Below are 19,175 nucleotides of genomic sequence, written 5' to 3'. Positions count from 1 at the left end.
TCATTCTTAGTCATCAGACAATTGCAATTCATCCTATTTTCAGGAAGGGTCTATGTCAAAGCTTTGATTTAGCAAACTTCACATACTCAACTATCATATAGTCTTCTACAATTTCTAACACTCATGCAATACTTGTGGTTATGGAGTTTTAATCAGACACAGAGAAAGATAGGGGCTTATAATGTTGCCTCCAAACGCATTCACCTTTGGGTGATGTCAATAATAATAGTTCATGCTATCGTACATCCAATTGGATATATATATCAGGATCACCCCAACACAAAGTGCTTGCCAAAGGATAAAATGAAAAAGGGAAAGGTGAAGATCACCTTGACTCTTGCATAAAGTAAAAGACATAAAGTAAAAGATAGGCCCTTCGCAGAGGGAAGCAGAGGTTGTCTTGCGCTTTCAGGGTTGGATACACAAAATCTTAATGCAAAAGAACGTCACTTTATATTGCCCCTTGTATATGGACCTTTATTATGCAGTCCGTCGCTTTTATTGCTTCCATAACAAGATCGTACAAAGCTTATTTTCTCCGCACTAATAAGTCATGCATATTTAGAGGGCAATTTTTATTGCTTGCACCAATGACAACTTACTTGAAGGATCTTACTCAATCGATAGATAGGTATGGTGGACTCTCATGGCAAAAAATAGGTTTAAGGATATTTGGAAGCACAAGTACTATCTCTACTTGGTGCTATGAATTTTGGCTAGCATGAGGGGGAAAGGCAAGATCAACATGTTTGAATGATCCATGACAATATACTTTAACAGAGATGTGAGAAAACATAACCCATTACATTGTCTTCCTTGTCAAACATCAACTATTTAACATGTCATACTTAATGAGTGCTCACAATTATAAAAGATGTCCATGATAATATATTTATATGTAAAATCTCTCTTCCTTCAATATTCTTTCATGAATTGTTCAAATGACCAATACAATGCTTGCTAACCGTCAATAAATTTACAACCTCTACCTCTTAGATGTGAAGTTATTAGTCCCCATGGATTAAGAAAATGAAACATATATAATTTCATATTTATGACATTCAACTCATTCAACCATTTACTCATAGGATATAAGTGAAGCACACGAGTAAATGACAAACTACTCCAAAAAGATATAAGTGAAGATCAATGAGTAGCTAAATAATTATGTAACTATGTGAAGACTCCCTCTCATTTACGAATTTCAGATCTTGGTATTGTATTCAAATAGCAAGCAAAGCAATACAAAATGACATTGCAAGGATATCACAACTCATGTGAAGAAGTAAAAACTTAGGTTCAACCGATACTAACCGATAGTTGTTGAAGAAGAAAGGTGGGATGCCTAACGGGGCATACCCAAGCTTAGATGCTTGAGACTTCTGAAATATTATCTTGGGGTGCCTTGGGCATCCCCAAGCTTGAGATTTTGTGTCTCATTAATTCCTCTCATATCAAGGTTTCTCTTTTTATCAAAAGCTTCATCCACACCAAACTCAACAAGAACTCGTGAGATAGGTTAGTATAAACCAATGCAAAACCTTATCATTTTCTACTGTAAAAAATCACTAAGATTATTATTCAACATTTAATACTAAATGTCTCGGCATATTTAATACTCGTATCCTAAAATAGAATCATTAAACAAGCAAGCATATGCAAACAATGCAAACATAACAGCAATCTGCCAAAACAGTATAGTCTGTAAAGAATGCAACATTCATCATACTTACCTAACTCCAAAAATTATAAGAAAAATACTAAGCTGTAAAAGATTTATCAGATCTCATTATGAAAAAATATTCAACATTATATCCTTCTCTGACCTTTCTAGGGAATTTTTGCAACAGCGGTAAACTTTCTGTTTTCAAATAGCAACATGTATACTAGCAAAATAAGCATGGTAAAGGCTATCCTTGACATTTTTATTGAAAATAGAGATGCAAAACATTATTATAAATAACAGCAAGCAAATACTAACAAAATAAAATGACGCTCCAAGCAAAACACATATCATGTGGCGAATAAAAATATAGCTCCAAGTAAAGTTACCGATGAACGAAGACGAAAGAGGGGATGCCTTCCGGGGCATCCCCAAGATTAGTTGCTTGGTTTTCCTTGAATATTACCTTGGGGTGCCTTGGGCATCCCCAAGCTTATGCTCTTACCACTCCTTATTCCATAGTCCATTGAATCCTTACCCAATACTTGAAAACTTCACAATAAGAAACTCAAAACAAAACTCGTAAGCTCCGTTAGTACAAGAAAACAAACCACCACTTTAAGGTACTGTAATGAACTCATTCTTAATTCATATTGGTGTTAAACTTACTGTATTCCAACTTTTATATGGTTCATACCCTTACATACTAGCCATAGATTCATCAAAATAAGCAAACAACACATAGAAAACAGAATCTGTCAAAAACAGAACAGTCTGTAGTAATCTGTAACAAACGTATACTTCTGGAACCCCAAAAATTATGAAATAAATTGGTGGACCTGAGGAATTTGTCTATTAATCATATTAAAAAAGAATCAACCTAAAAGCACTCTCCAGTAAACAATGGCAGCTATTCTCGTGAGCGCTAAAGTTTCTGTTTTTTACAGCAAGATCATAAAGACTTCATCCAAGTCTTCCCAAAGGTTCTACTTGACACAAACACTAAGTAAAACATAAAACTACATCTAACCAGAGGCTAGATGAATTATTTATTACTAAACAGGAACAAAAAGCAAGTAACAAAAATAAAATTGGGTTGCCTCCCAACAAGGGCTAACATTTAACTTTCCTAGCTAGGCATGACGAAATGATGCTCACATAAAAGATAAGAATTGAAACATAAAGAGAGCATCATGAAGAATATGACTAGCACATTTAAGTCTAACCCACTTCCTATGCATAGGGATTTTGTGAGCAAACAACTTATGGGAACAATAATCAACTAGCATAGGAAGGTAAAACAAGCATAGCCTCAAAATTTTCAACACATAGAGAGGAAACTTCATATTATTGCAATTCCTACAAGCATATGTTCCTCCCTCATAATAATTTTCAGTAGAATCATGAATGAATTTAACAATATAACCAGCACCTAAAGCATTCTTTTCATGATCTACAAGCATAGAAAATTTACTACTCTCCACATAAGCAAAATTCTTCTCATTCGGAATGGTGGGAGTATCATAAGAGACTTGAATACTATAAACTGTTTCCATATTAAAAGAGTAATATTCAGAAAAAGGGTAATCATAATCATGACAAGTTTTATAAATATAATCATCACTACTTTTTTATAGCATAAGTTTCATAACAATAATCATCACAAGTAGCAACTTTGTTATCATCATAATCGATTGAAACATCTTCCAAGATAGTGGAATCATCACTAAATAAAGTTGACACTCTTCCAAATCCACTTTCATATTCATCACAATAAGATTCAACATCCTCCAAAATAGTGGGATCAATACTACCTAAAGTTGACACTCTTCCAAACCCACTTTCATCAATATAATCATCATAAATAGGAGGCATGCTTTCATCATAAAAAATATTCTCATCAAAGCTTGGGGGACAAAAAATATCATATTCATCGAACATAGCATCCCCAAGCTTGTGGCCATGCATATCATTAGCATCATGTATATTCAAGGAATTCGTACTAACAACATTGCAATCATGCTCATCATTCAAAGATTTAGTGACAAACATTTTATAGATTTCTTCTTCTAGCACTTGAGCACAATGTTCCTTCCCATCATTCTCATGAAAGATATTAAAAAGATGAAGCGTATGAGACAAACTCAATTCCATTTTTTGTAGTTTTCTTTTATAGAATAAACTAGAGATAAAACAAGAAACAAAAAGATTCGATTGCAAGATCTAAAGATATACCTTCAAGCACTCACCTCCCCGGTAACGGCGCCAGAAAAGAGCTTAGTTGACGGGGTGTGAGTACCGCTTACCTAGCCTCCTCGGCAACAGCGCCAGAAAAGAGCTTGATGTCTACTACACAACCTTCTTCTTGTAGACGTTGTTGGGCCTGCAAGTGCACATGTTTGTAGGACAGTACCAAATTTCCGTCAAGTGGATGACCTATGGTTTATCAATCCGTGGGAGGCATAGGATGAACATGGTCTATCTCAAACAACCCTACAACCAAATAACAAAGAGTCTCTTGTGTCCCAACACACCCAATACAATGGTAAATTGTATAGGTGCACTAGTTCGGTGAAGAGATGGTGATACAAGTGCAGTATGGATGGTAGATAAAGGTATTTGTAATCTGAAATTATAAAAACAGCAAGGTAACTAATGATAAAACTGAGCGTAAATGGTACTGCAATGATAGGAATGAAGGCCTAAGTTTCATACTTTCACTAGTGCAAGTTCTCTCAACAATAATAACATAGATAGATCATATAACAATCCCTCAACATGCAACAAAGAGTCACTCCAAAGCCACTAATAGCGGAGAACAAACGAAGATATTATGGTAGGGTACGAAACCACCTCAAAGTTATTCTTTCGGATCAATCTATTCAAGAGTTCGTACTAGAATAACACCTTAGGACACAAATCAACCAAAACCCTAATGTCACCTAGATACTCCATTGTCACCTCAAGTATCCGTGGGCATGATTATACGATAAGCAATACACAATCTCAGATTCATCTATTCAACCAACACAAAGTACTTCAAAGAGTGCCCCAAAGTTTCTACCGGAGAGTCAGGACGAAAACGTGTGCCAAACCCTATGCATAGGTTCATGGGAGGAAACCGCAAGTTGGCCACCAAAACATACATCAAGTGGCACATGATATCCCATTGTCTTCACAAATAAGCACGGCAAGACATACATCAAGTGTTCTCAAATCATTAAAGACTCAATCCGATAAGATAACTTCAAAGGGAAAACTCAATCCATTACAAGAGAGTAGAGGGGGAGAAACATCATAAGATCCAACTATAATAGCAAAGCTCGCGATACATCAAGATCGTGCCATAAAGGGAACACAATAGAGAACACGAGAGAGAGATATCAAACACATAGCTACTGGTACATACCCTCAGCCTCGAGGGTGAACTACTCCCTCCTTGTCATGGGGAGCGCCGGGATGATGAAGATGGCCACCGGTGATGGGATCCCCCCTCCGGCAGGGTGCCGGAACACGCTCCCGAGAGGTTTTTGGTGGCTACAGAGGCTTCCGATGGCGGAACTCCCGATCTATCTTCACCATGGATGTTTTTAGGGTGCATGGGACTATATAGGCGAAAGAAGTCGGTCGGGGGGTGCGCGAGGGGCCCACGAGACAGGGGGGCGCACCTAGGGGGGGTGGGCGCGCCCCCACCCTCGTGGCATCCTCGAGGATCTTTTGACGTGAACTCCAAGTCTCCAGGATCATATGCTTCCCAAAAATCACGCTGCCGAAGGTTTCATTCCGTTTGGACTCCGTTTGATATTCCTTTTCTTCGAAATACTGAAACAGGCAATAAAACAACAATATGGGTTGGGCCTCCGGTTAGTAGGTTAGTCCCAAAAGTAATATAAAAGTGTATAATAAAGCCCATAATCATTCAAAACAGATAATATAATAGCATGAATGCTTCATAAATTATAGATACGTTGGAGACGTATCAAAGTTCAACGCCGAGCTGGAGCCTGCACACTAGTAAACATAGAGCTCGTTAGGCGCAGCGTGACTGGAGACTTCCAACACTGCGTTGAACCAGAGAAGGGCATTGCAGTCCTCAAAGACATCCATCAAGGCGAGTGCGGTCACCACGCGACCTCAAGGTCACTTGTTGCCAAAGCTTTCCGCCACGGTTTCTTATGGTCGAGTGCTTTGGAAGATGCCAAAGAGTTCGTCAAACATTGCAAAGGATGCCAAGTTTTTAGCTCCAAGCAACACCTGCCGGCTTCTGCACTCAATACCATCCCCCCTCACCTGGCCCTTTGCCGTCTAGGGGCTGGGCATGGTGGGCCCATTCAAGATGGCATGCGGCGGCATGACACATCTGCTTGTTGCCGTAGACAAGTTCACCAAGTGGACTGAAGCAAATCCAATCAAGAAGTTGAATGGGCCGACTGCTGTGACCTTCATAACAGATATCACCATCCGGTATGGCATACCACACAACATCATCACCGACAACGGCACAAACTTTTCCAAAGGGGCATTGGCTCATTTGCGCGACGCAGGGCATCCGACTGGACTTAGCGTCCGTTGCCCATCCGCAATCAAGCGGCCAAGTCAAGCGAGCAAACGGCCTCATCCTCTCCAGCATCAAGACCCGACTGGTTGAGCCACTGGAGCGTTCGGCCAGGTGCTGGCTCGAGGAGCTGTCAGCCGTCCTCTGGAGCCTGCGTACCACTCCGAACAAATCAACCAGTTTCACTCTTTTCTTCCTTGTGTATCGTGCAGAGGACATCAACCCAACTGACATCGAGTTCGACTCATCTTGTGTCACCACGTACACAGAAGCGGAGGCGAAGGAAGCGCGAGAAGACGGTGTTTATCTGCTGGAAGAGGGCCGGCTGTTAGCACTCAGTCGGTCCGCCATCTACCAGCAGAGCCTGCGCTACTACCACAGCCAGAAGGTCAAGCCGAGATCTTTCCAAGAGGGCGACCTTGTGCTCCGGCTGATCCAGCGAATAGTCGCCCAACACAAGCTCTCGACCCCTTGGGAAGGCCCCTTTGTCATCAGCAAGGCCTTGGGAAACAACTCCTACTACCTGATTGATGCACAGAAGCCCAAGACACGCAAGAGAGATAATTTTGGCAAGGAGTCGGAACACCCATGGAACGCAAATGTCCTTCGAAGATTTTACAGTTTATGCAGTATGTACCATGCTACCTTTTGTATTAAGTACAAGACATCAGGGCCCCCAAGGAACACTCGGGGACTACCCTGCTTTATCTATATGATAAGTATTATGCCTATGAATGTGTTAGTACATTTGTTCTTTCGTACTACACCGGGTTCGACCAGTCGGCCCGGGGACTTGCCGCCTTGAATTATGTTAGCACTACCTACAGTCGGACAAGTAGTGTGCCGGTGTCTAAGCCCTCTCTTGCCAAAAGTCGCAACTCGCAGAAGCGGCTGTTCGGCTGGCAAGAGTCAAAGGCAAGAAATGATGCCCACATGAAGAATGGCTAAGGACCAATGAGCTTACATAACACAAGCCGGCTCCCCTCCTTGCCGACCGACTGCTAAGCAGCCGGCCGGCCGGCTTCCCACTCACCTTGCCACAATCTAAGAAGGCTGAAGTACTTGCCCTCCCAAATGGCCAAGTATTTTCCCAGCCACAGACTGCAGAGCAGCTGTTCGGCTGGGAAGACGGCGACCAAGGGAGGGCGGCAAAGGAAAAAGCCGGAAAAAGATTAAAAGCAAGTAAAGTCGGAATCCGACATCAGCATAGCACATGCAGGATAATATTTACACAAAATGCCTTCAAAAGCCAGAGTTCAACATAGTTTGAATACACGCGCAGTTGGTGGAACCGCGCAAATTTAACGGACATTGTTCAAAAGATTGACGAGAAGGAAGACAAAGATAAAATTGGTCGCTTAGACCAAGGGAGCAACAGGCGAGCCCGGCAGGTCGGCGGAGACGGCGGCGCTAGCTGGTGGAATGGCTGGGTGGCGAGTCTCGGCTTGGTCATCGCCAGCAGCAGTCGGCGTGTTCACACGCGCCTCATTGCTGGAGGCACGGTCAGACTGAGGCTGGCCTTCTGCTCCATCATCTGGTGTAGCGTCTTCATCGTTCTCGTCCTCCTCGTCCTCGCCCTCGTCGCTGAAGTCAATCTCCTCCGCCGAGTCCTCGCCGTCCGCCGGGTTCAGCCCAAACTAGTCCGCCGGCACCTCAACACCGTCATCATTCAAATCAGGGATGAAGACGCTGGTGTCGGCGTAGTTGGTGATCGCCGTGGCACGATGAATGATGGCCGACCGCACCTCCACCAACTCCTTGTTGGCCTCCTGCCGGAACATGGCCAACTGCGCTAAATCCAGCCTAGGGTACCACGGCCTGACAAAATCCAACGCCCGCCTGGCGCCTGCCCGGGTCTAAGAAGCCATCCATGCCTCGAAGCGCCCGACTGCCACTTCCAGCCAGTCGGCAGTCCGACCAGGAGTGCGAGGAATTGTGGCGTCGGGCCGGAGGGCAGAAAGTACCTGAGCTCCAACATGCTGGAGACGGCGGAGCATCCGGTGGGCCGGCTTGAGACGGGCCTGGATGGCCAAGAGCTGCTCCTCAAGTGTCCAACGAGTGTTCGGCGCAACCTCAACACCAGCCTGCCTCCGTGCGTCGCAGTGGGCCTCGATGGCCTGACTGGCAGTGACGGAGTAGCCAGGGAAGTACTTTGCGCAAAGAAGAAAAAGGGAATACAAAGTCAGAAGCCGGCCCAAATAACAGGCAGCAAACAAAGGGAAAAGGAGGAAGGCAACTTACCGTCAATCATATCCTCAATTCGGCCATAGCCATCGCTCAGCGCCTACTCCGACTCGGCCCAGTTTGCCACCTAGGTCTCATACTCAGCTTGGAGGGCGGCTTCGCTGTCATTCAGTGCCTAGAGGGCCGCCTTGTGACTCTCCTCCTGGTTAGCCAGCCGCTTGACCAGGCGGTCGCGCTCCTGAGCAACGGTGCTGCACTCTGCCTCCTTGGCAAGCAGCGCGGTCTGGGCCTCACCCAGTTGTTGCTGCAGGGTGGCGTTGGCCTGTGCGAAAGCAACAAAGGAAAATAATCAATAAGCAAGAAGTCGCCAGAAGATATCCAGCCCGACTGCTCAGCAGTCGGCCCGAATCTTGGGGACTACACCCAGTGGGTGCGCTGACGCGCCCCCACGAGAGAAAGAAGGAGAAATACTTACTCTGGCTTTTAGACAGGTCAGTGGTCCGTTGAGTCAGCTCCCGGACGTGGGAGTTGAAGGCGGCCGCACGGAGGTTATGATAGTCCTGCCAAAAGGACAGACGAACAAGAAGAAACAAGTCAACACCCAAACCTGCTTAGAAGTTTCAGGTCGCCTGCTTAGCAGCCGGCCCGGAACTCGGGGATTGCACCCAGTGGGTGCGCTGACGCGCCCCCACGGAAGAGTACAAGAATAAAAGGCTAAAAAGCAAGATGCTTACCCGGATGGCCGTCCGCGTCGCCAGGAACTCCTGGTTGTAATTCTCCAAGGCGGTGGCTTGAGATTGAAGCCAGGCCCAGACGTCCTACGCCGCCTCGTTCAGCACGGCCGTCCCGCCCCATAGCGCCCAGTCCGGCGAGTTGACGCTAGCCACCTCTAGCTCCTGGGTCGACGAGCCGGAACCCCTGGCCTCCTGCGGAGGCGGCACTGAGGCCGCCTTCCCTGCGCGCTGGCGTGCCGGAGACCGGACCACAAGGTCAGCCCCTGCAGCCGGCTCACCTCCAGCCGGCGGCATGGGTGGCGCATCAGGCTGTCCGCCTTGGTCCGCTACAATCGGCTCTGGCGGAATGACCTGCGTCTCCGGGGTGATGCCGTCGCCCCCTTCCCTCTCCATGACCGGTTGGTCGCCGCTGGCACCTTCAGGTGGCACCACCGAGGCTTTGGATGCATGCGCCATTGCATGGAGGGGGATGACGAGCTGTGGGGGTTGTCCACGTGAGGTTTCCCTTGTCTGCGCAGCAGCCACGATGTCCGCCTGTGCCTTGGCCACGACGCCAGTTGCGCCCTCGCGGCCTCGTCCGCCTCCTGCTGCACCGCCTTGGCGGCGGCCGCCTTCTGCCACTCGGCCTCTTGCTCTTCACGCGCCTCCCGCACGTTCCTCTCCATCGCCGCCTGAAGCTCGGCGCGCGGGTCTACGCGGTGGGCGCTGGCGGAGCCCCCCCGCCGCCCCCACAACGGAGTCGATGACCGACCGCTCCAGAGAGAGCGGGGACCTGCTTAAGCAAAAGGAGGAAAATTCATAAGAATGATCGAAATAAAGGAAGGAGAAATACGATCAGAGGCCGACACTTACGCAGAAACCATTTGGGGTTCCTTCACGACCTTGCGGAAGCGGTTCGCCTTTGCAGCCGCTTCCTCTCGCTTGGTCGCTGCGGCTGAGCTCTTAGGCTTCTTCGGCCGACTGCCGAACATTGACGGTGTAGCTTGGCGCTTTTGGGAACCACCTCGGGCAGCCGGCATGGAAGATTAGCTCGCGCCCGCCTGGTCGGACAACGGCTGGCGGCGCGGGACAGCTTCTTCTTCGTCATCGTCGGGCCAGTCCTCAAGGACGCCTCCAGCTCCGGAGCCGCCTGCCTCACCGCCTCCACCTAACACATCGTCCTCCAGAGCGGCCGTCCCCCAAGTCGGGGTCGTCCGTATCGCTCTCCTCCCGGTCGGGGAGGAACTAACGCTCTGGCCCTACGGCGCCGGTTGCTGGCTGCAGAAGGGCGCTCTATTTCATAGACGATTGGTCAAGACGGCCAAAGAGAACTCGACAACTAAAGCAAAAGAAGAAATGAAGATTTACCCCTGGCAGTGGATTTGCGCGCGAGTACGGCTCCTTGCCGAGCCGCCATTCTGCCTACGGGAGCTTGCAATTTAAAATGTAGTTCACCAAGTGAGCTACCTCCAAGTGCAACATCTCCTTGGTGCACATTCGGCTTGGGTCATGGTGCCCGCCCAGCTGGCATATCGTGTGAGGCCGGCCTTGGATCGGGAGCACCCGGCGCGCCACGAAGGCGGTTAACAAGTCGGGCCTGGTGAGGCCTTCTGACTTCACCATCACCTTAAGCCGAGCGACGGCAGCAGCACCGGCGACCGACAGCATCCTGGGCCGGTATGACCAGTTAGGCCGCGTTCCAGTCGGCAAGCCGGCTACGTAAGTTGGCAGGTTGACCCAGTCGCCTTCCGGGTGAATGCTCTTCACATAAAAGTACGACTGCTGCCAAATCTTCACCGACTGTATCAGTGTGATGGAGGGAAACGAGTTCTCAACAGTCGGCCTCCGCACCGCGATGAAGGCGCCGCACTGCGCCGCCACTCCCTTGACGACGGTGCCAAGATTCGTATAAAAGAACTCACCACAAAGTTCAAGGGTGGGGAGGACGCCAAGAAAGCCCTCCCAAAGGGTGACGAAGGTGGACAGCAGCAACACCGTGTTTGGTGTTAGGTGGTGCGGCTGAAGGCCATAGAACGAGGAAGGTGTAGAGGAAGCCGCTTGCCGGCAAGCCGAGGCCACGCAGGCCGTGCGACCTGAAGATGACGCATTCGCCCTCCTCCGGTGCCGGCGAGATCTCCTTCTCCGCCGCCAGGCGGACCCTCATGAAATCCTCGCTGGACAGCCGCCGCGTCCGGAAGAGGAAATCAACATGGTCCTCATGGACATTGGAGCCATCCCACACTGTGGCGTGCGCCATGGGGTCGAGGAGCTTGATGGAGGGGTGGCATGGCTACGGGCGCGCGACCTTGCGGTGACGAGGTGCGACGCGGCGAGGTGGCTGGATGCACGGTGTGGCGGCGGATAGCAGCAGTAGCAGAAGGAAGAAGAAGAAGAGAATGGCATAGGAGGAGGTAGGCTCGCGTGCGTCTGCTGCCCCCCTCCTCCCCCTACTTATAGCCTCAGAGTGGCGAAGCCGAGGGGGCGGGAAGTGGGGATCATGGGATTAACTGGGCCCACTCCCCACGACCCCGCGATTATCACGCCTTAATGGTGTGTATTAACTTTGGCCAGAACGCCAACTGCCCGCCTCGGCCGCATAGGATCCATGCGTGGGCCGAGGCGTGGTAGTGGCGGGCCTGAGCCCGCGGCGACATCCCATCGCACGTGTGGGCTGGCAGGCTGGCCCAGGCGGCTGGTGCCGCGTGGTGCACAGGCAGAGGGTGGCCGTCCCGATGCCCGGCATGTGTGCCACCTGGTTCCCGCCTTCAGACTTCAGAACCTTCCAGACGGTGCATCTGGCCATGGCCGACTCCGAGCTGTCAGCTCTTCTGAGTAGGAAGCTGTTTAGGCTTCTCGTTTCCATTCAGCCGCGAAGCCCGACTAGCTTCGCGGACTACTGTCAGAGTAAATGACCACGGGTAGCCTTGTCGTCCCCCTGGCTTTTCAAGACATCAGACCGACTGCGCCCCTCAAACATCCAAGACGAACGGCTGCCTTCCCATGACCGGCTGGTCCTGGGGCCGGCTGCAAGAGGGCGGTAAAGATCGACAAGCTACCCCAAAGCGGGTCGACTCCTAGCAGGCGGCCACCAGAGTGGCCGAACTCTAGCAGGTGGCCCACCCCATGCGCCCTCAAAGTTCGCACCCACATAATGGTGATAAGACAGGGCATGGCAACAGTGGATACCGTCGCCCCCGAATCCCGGAGCAAACATTGCCACAGTGCACCGTACCAGGCGGCCATCCCCCGCCCGGCGCGCCACTGTTGCCATGTTGACCATGACATCATCCACGACGGGTTGTCAGTACGGCCCGCAGGTGTGAGGACCTACCTGGCAGCGAACCACTCCAAGGCGGCACGACCTGCCTAGCCGGTGTATGGAGAAGCTAGATCCCAACAGTCGGCCTTCCCCTCCTCTTGGGGCTTGTGCTCCATTAACCAGGTAAGACGGGGTGAGGCTACAGTGATCAGCCGCTAGGCAGCGGCACTGTAGCCACGCCCTCCCCGACAAAGCCAACGTCATTAGGGGCAAGGCTACACTAATGAGAAGCCGACAGGGCCCACAGGCAGTGGGCCCAGCATGTCGGCCAAGAGGTCAGCAGCCGATGGGACCCTCCAGTCGGCGGGCCCCAGTGGACGGCGGAGAAGCAGGCGACCACAGACACTGTCGGCCTGGGCCCACACCCAGCCGGATTACCATTGTACTCTTGGGGGGTAGGCCTATATAAACCCCCCCAGGGCACCCGTTTCCAGGCACCGACGATGTCTTATTGGCTCCCACTATGATTAGCCATCCTAAGGCATATGTCGTACCTACCAACCGGCAAGTACTCCATGGCGCGATCCATCGACAAGCAGGCGGGAAAGTTATCACATACTCGGTTTGTGGTGAGTGGCATGCCGAACGACCGTGTGGGGTCGAGCCATGGAGGAGGGTGAGACACGAACTCGACATACATGATTTAAATGTTGGTTTTGCTCGATGGCGCGATCCAACGGAACGAAACGTTGGTTTCTCTCCATTTCCATTTTTCTCCGAAAAAACAGAAATTTTCCACTCCATTTTAATTCCTACTCCAAGGCTGGCACGTTACAACATTCCATCAAATACAAAGGAAAACTAACACGCATGCTGATGCATCTCAATGATTCACATATCATAGCCAATATTTACTTCACAACTAAAGACAAAAGTTGTGAGAGCATGTACAAATGAAAAACTACTGATGGGGTCACTACGACTTAAACCCTAAACCCTAAACAGGATTTAATTTCCTGGCTAGGTAGAACCTGTCGAAGGAAAGACGGCTGGCAGCCTCGGATCATACGACGCTTTTGTGCAGTTCCACTAAAGTCGAGCTGAGCATCCCTGATGGCAAAGATATTGAAGAAGTGTGATTAGAATAATAGTACTAGCACTAGTTCATGAGACAGAAACTCATCACAAATAGAAGCCTGTAGAAGTAGAGAAAGATCGACATGGAGATGGAGCTACGTGGGGAGCTGCGACAGTGGAGCAAGCCGGCTCCAAAAGGAAGATATACGACCTAGGATGTCGGGCTGTAGCTAGAAGGGCGATTGGGTCGCGACATCAGCCCATCCGCGGGAACCCCCGATTGGGACGCATCGACTGTGGATTTTCTCCCTCGCTGATGTAGACCGCGTCTACCAGAACATTGTTCCCTTCCCCCAGCGGCGGGATCAGGCCAGATATGTGACCAGCGGTGTGGCCACCGTCGTTCTATGCTTGTGAAGAGAGCAACCCAATGAAGCAGGCTTGTAGTTTAGGCTTCTGCTAGTGTATATATAGGGGTTTTCTTTTCTCTCTCCATATCAACCATTTTATATTGCGTATGTGTCATTGAAGAGTGAAATGATGGTTGCTTCTTCCAACAAACTTACCCTGTGATTTGACTGCTCCTTAGTGGCCCCTAGACATACTGCCCCTACGTGTATGACCGTTCCTGAGTCTCACTTGTACGTATCTTTATTTTCTTGCATGCCATGTAGACAGGATGCGCATATAGTAATTTTGTTGCTACAAATTGTTACGTAGTACTCACTACTGGAATCTGCTTCTTTGCCGTCCGCCACGGCAAAGGCATACAAGGCGGACGACCAAGACCTTTGCCGTCCGTCAGCTGACGGCAACAGGTCCGACTGAATAGGCTGCGGCAAAGGCTTCTTTGCCATCAGCTGGCGGACGGCAAAGATGAAACGATCTTTGTCGTCTGCCGGCTGACGGCAAAGGTCCTGGATGGCACACGTGACAACGTCTAGCCATTAGGTGGCTAACGGTGAGCTTTGCCGTCAGCTGGCGGACGACAAAGTAACCAAATAGGACAGCCCCCATATTGTACAGGGAGCTGCCAAGTGGCATCTTTGCCGTCTGCTCGCGGATGGCAAATTTCTTTGCCGTCCGCCAACGGACGGCAAAGATCATGTATAGCCCCTGTTTTCTCTGTTTTTTCTTAAATTCATTCAATTTGAACACACAAGTTTCAACACACAAATTTGACAAAAGACATATCCAACACACAAGTTTCATCATATATACATACATTACCAACACATAGTTCCATCCATACATATTACAAAAGTTTCACATTGTTCATCCAACACCGTTATCCATGCATACATATAACAAGTTCCATCCATGCAAGTTCATCGATACAAAATAAAAGCAGAAAGGGAAAAGAAGCACTCCATCCATGCAAGCTTCCGTGAATTAAATGAGATCTACACAATGAGAAACAAGAAAGTTAGAAGAAGAAGAAGAACATGAAGAAGAAGAAAATGAAGAAGAAGAATAAGAAGACTGGAATAAGAAGTAAGCATACTTAGGTAAAATGGAGCTAACCTAGCTAATTATGCCATCTTTGAGTGAACTAAGCATATTATGCCATCTTGGTCATTTTGGAGCTAACCTAGGTAAACTAGGTCATTTTGGAGCTAACCTAGGTAAACTTGGTCATTTTGGAGCTAACCTAAGTAAACTAGGTCATTTTGGAGCCAACCTAGCTAAAGTGGATCATATTGGAGCTAAGCTAGGTAAACTTGATCATTTTGGAGCTAACCTAGCTAAAATGGATCATATTGGAGCTAACCTAGGTAAACTTGATCATTTTGGAGCTAAGCTAGCTAAAATGGATCAAATTGCAGCTAACCTAGATAAACTTGATCATTTTGGAGCTAACCTAGCTAAAATGGATAATATTGGAGCTAACCTAGGTAAACTCGGTCATTTTGGAGCTAACCTAGGTAAACTAGGTAATTTTGGAGCTAACCTAGCTAAAATGGATCAAATTGGAGCTAACCTACGTAAACTTGGTCATTTTGGAGCTAACCTAGGTAAAATGGATCATATTGGAGCTAACCTAGGTTAAATTGGTCATTTTGGAGCTAACTTAACTAATTATGCCATTTTTGAGTTAACTAAGCATAATTATGCCATTTTTTACACAAGTAAGCCAAGTGTATGTCATTATTGAGCAAACCTAGGAAACTAAGCATATTAGAGACAACTTAGCATATTAGAGCTAACTTATGTCATTTCGGAGGAAACAAAGCTAAGTATATATAGATCATTCTGGAGATCTGACATACCTGACATAGTTCACTCCTCATTCTTCTTCTCTTTCTCCTTCCTCATCCGGATGCACCAAGAGCGGCGAGGCGCTGCCGGCCTGTCGCAGCTTCACATTCTTTGGCCGATGGCCGTGTAGGATCGTCATAAAAGTGTCAGGCAGACTCTGCAGTTCGGGACAAGGAGTGATGTATCAAACAACAGAGTTATCATAATGAGATGAGTGAAGGGGATATCTCTCCTTTTATATACCTGCCTCTTGGAGGAAGTCCCAAGTATGATACTAAAGAACTCGAAAGCGTCCAACTTGTACTCCGGTGTGGCAGAGCAGAACCTGCGGTGACGACCTCGCCCCATCTCTAATAAGTAGCAGAAGAGACCAATTAGTATCTAGAAGCATATCTATAAACATAGAGCCAAGTTTCTAGACATGAAAGAAAACTGAGAAAAAAAGCAATGCACTTGTGCTCAACAACATCAACAACACTTAATTAATTTGGTAGGTTAGTTGGCAATGGCAATTGGCACCCTTCAAAACTAGGGATTTCTTTAGACATGAAAGAAAACTGAAAATGTTGAAAAAAGAGCATAGTAATCTAAAAATAGGGAAAAATACACTTCTTCTTCCTCCTCTTTAATTATCTTCTTCTTATTATTTTTTTCATCTTTCTTCTTTCTTCTTAACCAAAACTAAACCTGAAGTTCCTTGTGGTGTGATCACATTGGAATACTTGTGGCAACAATCATAGTTGCACCATATTTTAGGTGGCTCTAGGTGCCACACACCAAGCAAACTAACATACCTCAAATCAGAAACTAAGGGTAGTGTCCTAAAATCAATTTACTTTGTATGCAAATCAGAACAAGTACCACATCACATTACCATAGGATCCTATTACAGAAAAGGTATGTAAATGCAAGATGGGGTAAGACATTATAACCATACTGCAATCTTATACTTGCTCAACAATGATCACAGGAGACGCAACTAAGAACTTCCAAGTTTGGATGGAGGATGTGTGTATCAGCAAGCTAGCAGAGTCAACCTAGCTATCAGGTTCTATTTGCACGGACCCTAAGAACTTCCAAGTCTGGATGAGCTATCATAATCAATTCTTGCATTGCAATATAAGGATCTCTGCTCTAAACCTAAACTAAAGTAAACCTAAACTAAACCAAACCTAAACTAAACTTAAAATACAGAAACAAAAACAAAAAAGATACAAAGAGGTATCACCGGGCGGAGGAGGGGCGCCGGAGGGGTGGGGCGGCCGCGATGGTGGAGGAGGGGGCGCCGGAGCAGCGGGGTGACCGCGGTGGTGGAGCAGAGGGGCGCCGGGGCCGCCAGGGTGGAGGAGGGGGTGCCGCAGCAACGTGGGTGGCATGGGGCGGTGGCTCGGGCACGGGGCGGGCCGGGGCGGCGCGGCGCGATGACGGGGATGGCGCGGGGCGGGGAAGGGGCTCACTGGGGCTGCTGGGGCAGCACGGCGACATGGGTGGCGCGGGGCGGCGGCGTCACGGGGGCGGGGTGGCTCGGGGCGGCGGCGGCTCGGGCGCGGGTGGAGAGGGAGAGGGGACAGAGAGATGTGGGGCGCGGGCGGGCGTCGATGGATTTTAGTTAGGGCACGGTTCTTTGCCGTCTGCTAGCAGACGACAAAGATCCTAGCTAACGGACGTTAGTTTGGCAACTTTCTTTGCCGTCTGGTAGCGGACGGCAAAGAAAGTGTCCGTTATGTGGTACTCGGTAGTGGGCTACCCTAATTCTTTGCCGTCTGATTCTATGTCGTCCGCTAGCGGACGACAAAGAGTTGGCTGAAGGCAAACATTGTCTTTGTCTTTAGCTCTTTCTTTGTCGTCAGCTTCTATTAAGTTGAGGGCAAAGATCTTCTTTGCCGTCAGCTAGCAGACTGCAAAGATCTAGCTGACGGTAAAGATCCTGATTCCAGTAGTGACTGTACTACTAGTACCTACTCCCTCCTTCCGGTTCACTACTGGTACTCCCTCCGTCCTGGCTTATTGGTCCCCTTTGTACTCAATTCATGGGCTCGTTTTCCTCAAGAAAATTGACTTTACCAACGTACTAATATCCGGAATGCACGCATGAATAACGAATGATTAAACCTTGCATGGAACGTTTTGACAAAGCATTGACTTATGAACATGTGAATGTAAGGCACTACAACCTCATGCATGAATGCAACAATCACACGTACACATGGATGCAAAAACGCACGCGATGCCCTAATGCATGAAAGTCCGAGCACACGTCGGAACACACACGGTCACGCTCAAGTGCTCAACCTACACATGCATGCACACACATACTCAGCCAGGTTGAGCTAGTGACCGTATAAACACCGGAAAATGTATATATTGAGTGTAATGAGCGTATTATGAAGTCCACTGACCATATTTTTACAAATATACAGTGACAGATAGTGTATTTATCTCGTTTGAAATTAAGCCATATTAACCGGAAAGGAGGCAGTATGGACTAGCATTACTTTGTTGTGTCAACTTGCCGAACGTGGAGAAGCTTGCAGGACAGGAGAAGCTTGCGCTCGGTGGCTCGCAGGACAAGGAGAAACTTTTGACTAATGCAAGCTCTCCCTCGCTCAGGCGGTGGACGTGCAACAGTTAATTCGGTGTCAGATTGCGAGAAGCATACACTATAGTAGTACTATTGTTGTTCGACTTCCCGAAGAGGCGAACAACCAAGTGCAAAGTTTACCAGTACTAGTACTACTACTATAGAGGTATGTACTATACTACTAGGAACCGGATGGAGGAGCGTCTGCACTCTTATTATATTTTAAAAATGTGATAAAGCAATCTTCAACACATTTGGTTCTCTTCGAGGGTTCTCGCATGTGAGAATGGAAGTTGATTGCATGGAACACTAGCCACAATTCTCGCTTAAATCTGGCTCATATCCTATTATAAATAGAAGCGCTCAGTAATATTTCCTCTTTTTTCCTATTCAGCGTGTAAACAGGTCAGCAAACCTTGCGACGCATCTTTGTGCGAACCATGCTTGCTGCACTTTGAATGTGGCCGAGTGTTGGCTTGATGAAACACCTCGCTTCCTTCTTATTTTATTGCGGGGTACCTCGCTTCCTAGTGACCAGTCTCTTGGCTTATCATCCTAAGAATTCTTATATATGAATAAAGCTCTCTCATTGACCCACAAAAAAGATTAATCCATATTAACCGAAAAGGAGGGAGTATGGACTAGCACTACTTTTTGGTGTGTCCCATCAACTCGCAGAACAAGGAGAGGCTTGTAGGACTAGGTGAAGATTACTTATGCCTTTTGACTAATGCAACCTACCCTCTCCCAGGCGGTGGACATGCATCAATTCATTCGGTGTCAGATTGCCAGAGGCATACACTATAGTACCCAACGTGCGGAGTACCATCATTGTTCGACTTCATGAAGAGGCGAAGAGCCAAGCGCAAGGTTTAGTAGTACGA

Source organism: Triticum aestivum, chromosome 7B, assembly GCF_018294505.1.
Source record: "Triticum aestivum cultivar Chinese Spring chromosome 7B, IWGSC CS RefSeq v2.1, whole genome shotgun sequence".
NCBI classification, from domain to species: domain Eukaryota; kingdom Viridiplantae; phylum Streptophyta; class Magnoliopsida; order Poales; family Poaceae; genus Triticum; species Triticum aestivum.
Note: the sequence above shows the minus strand (reverse complement) of the source record.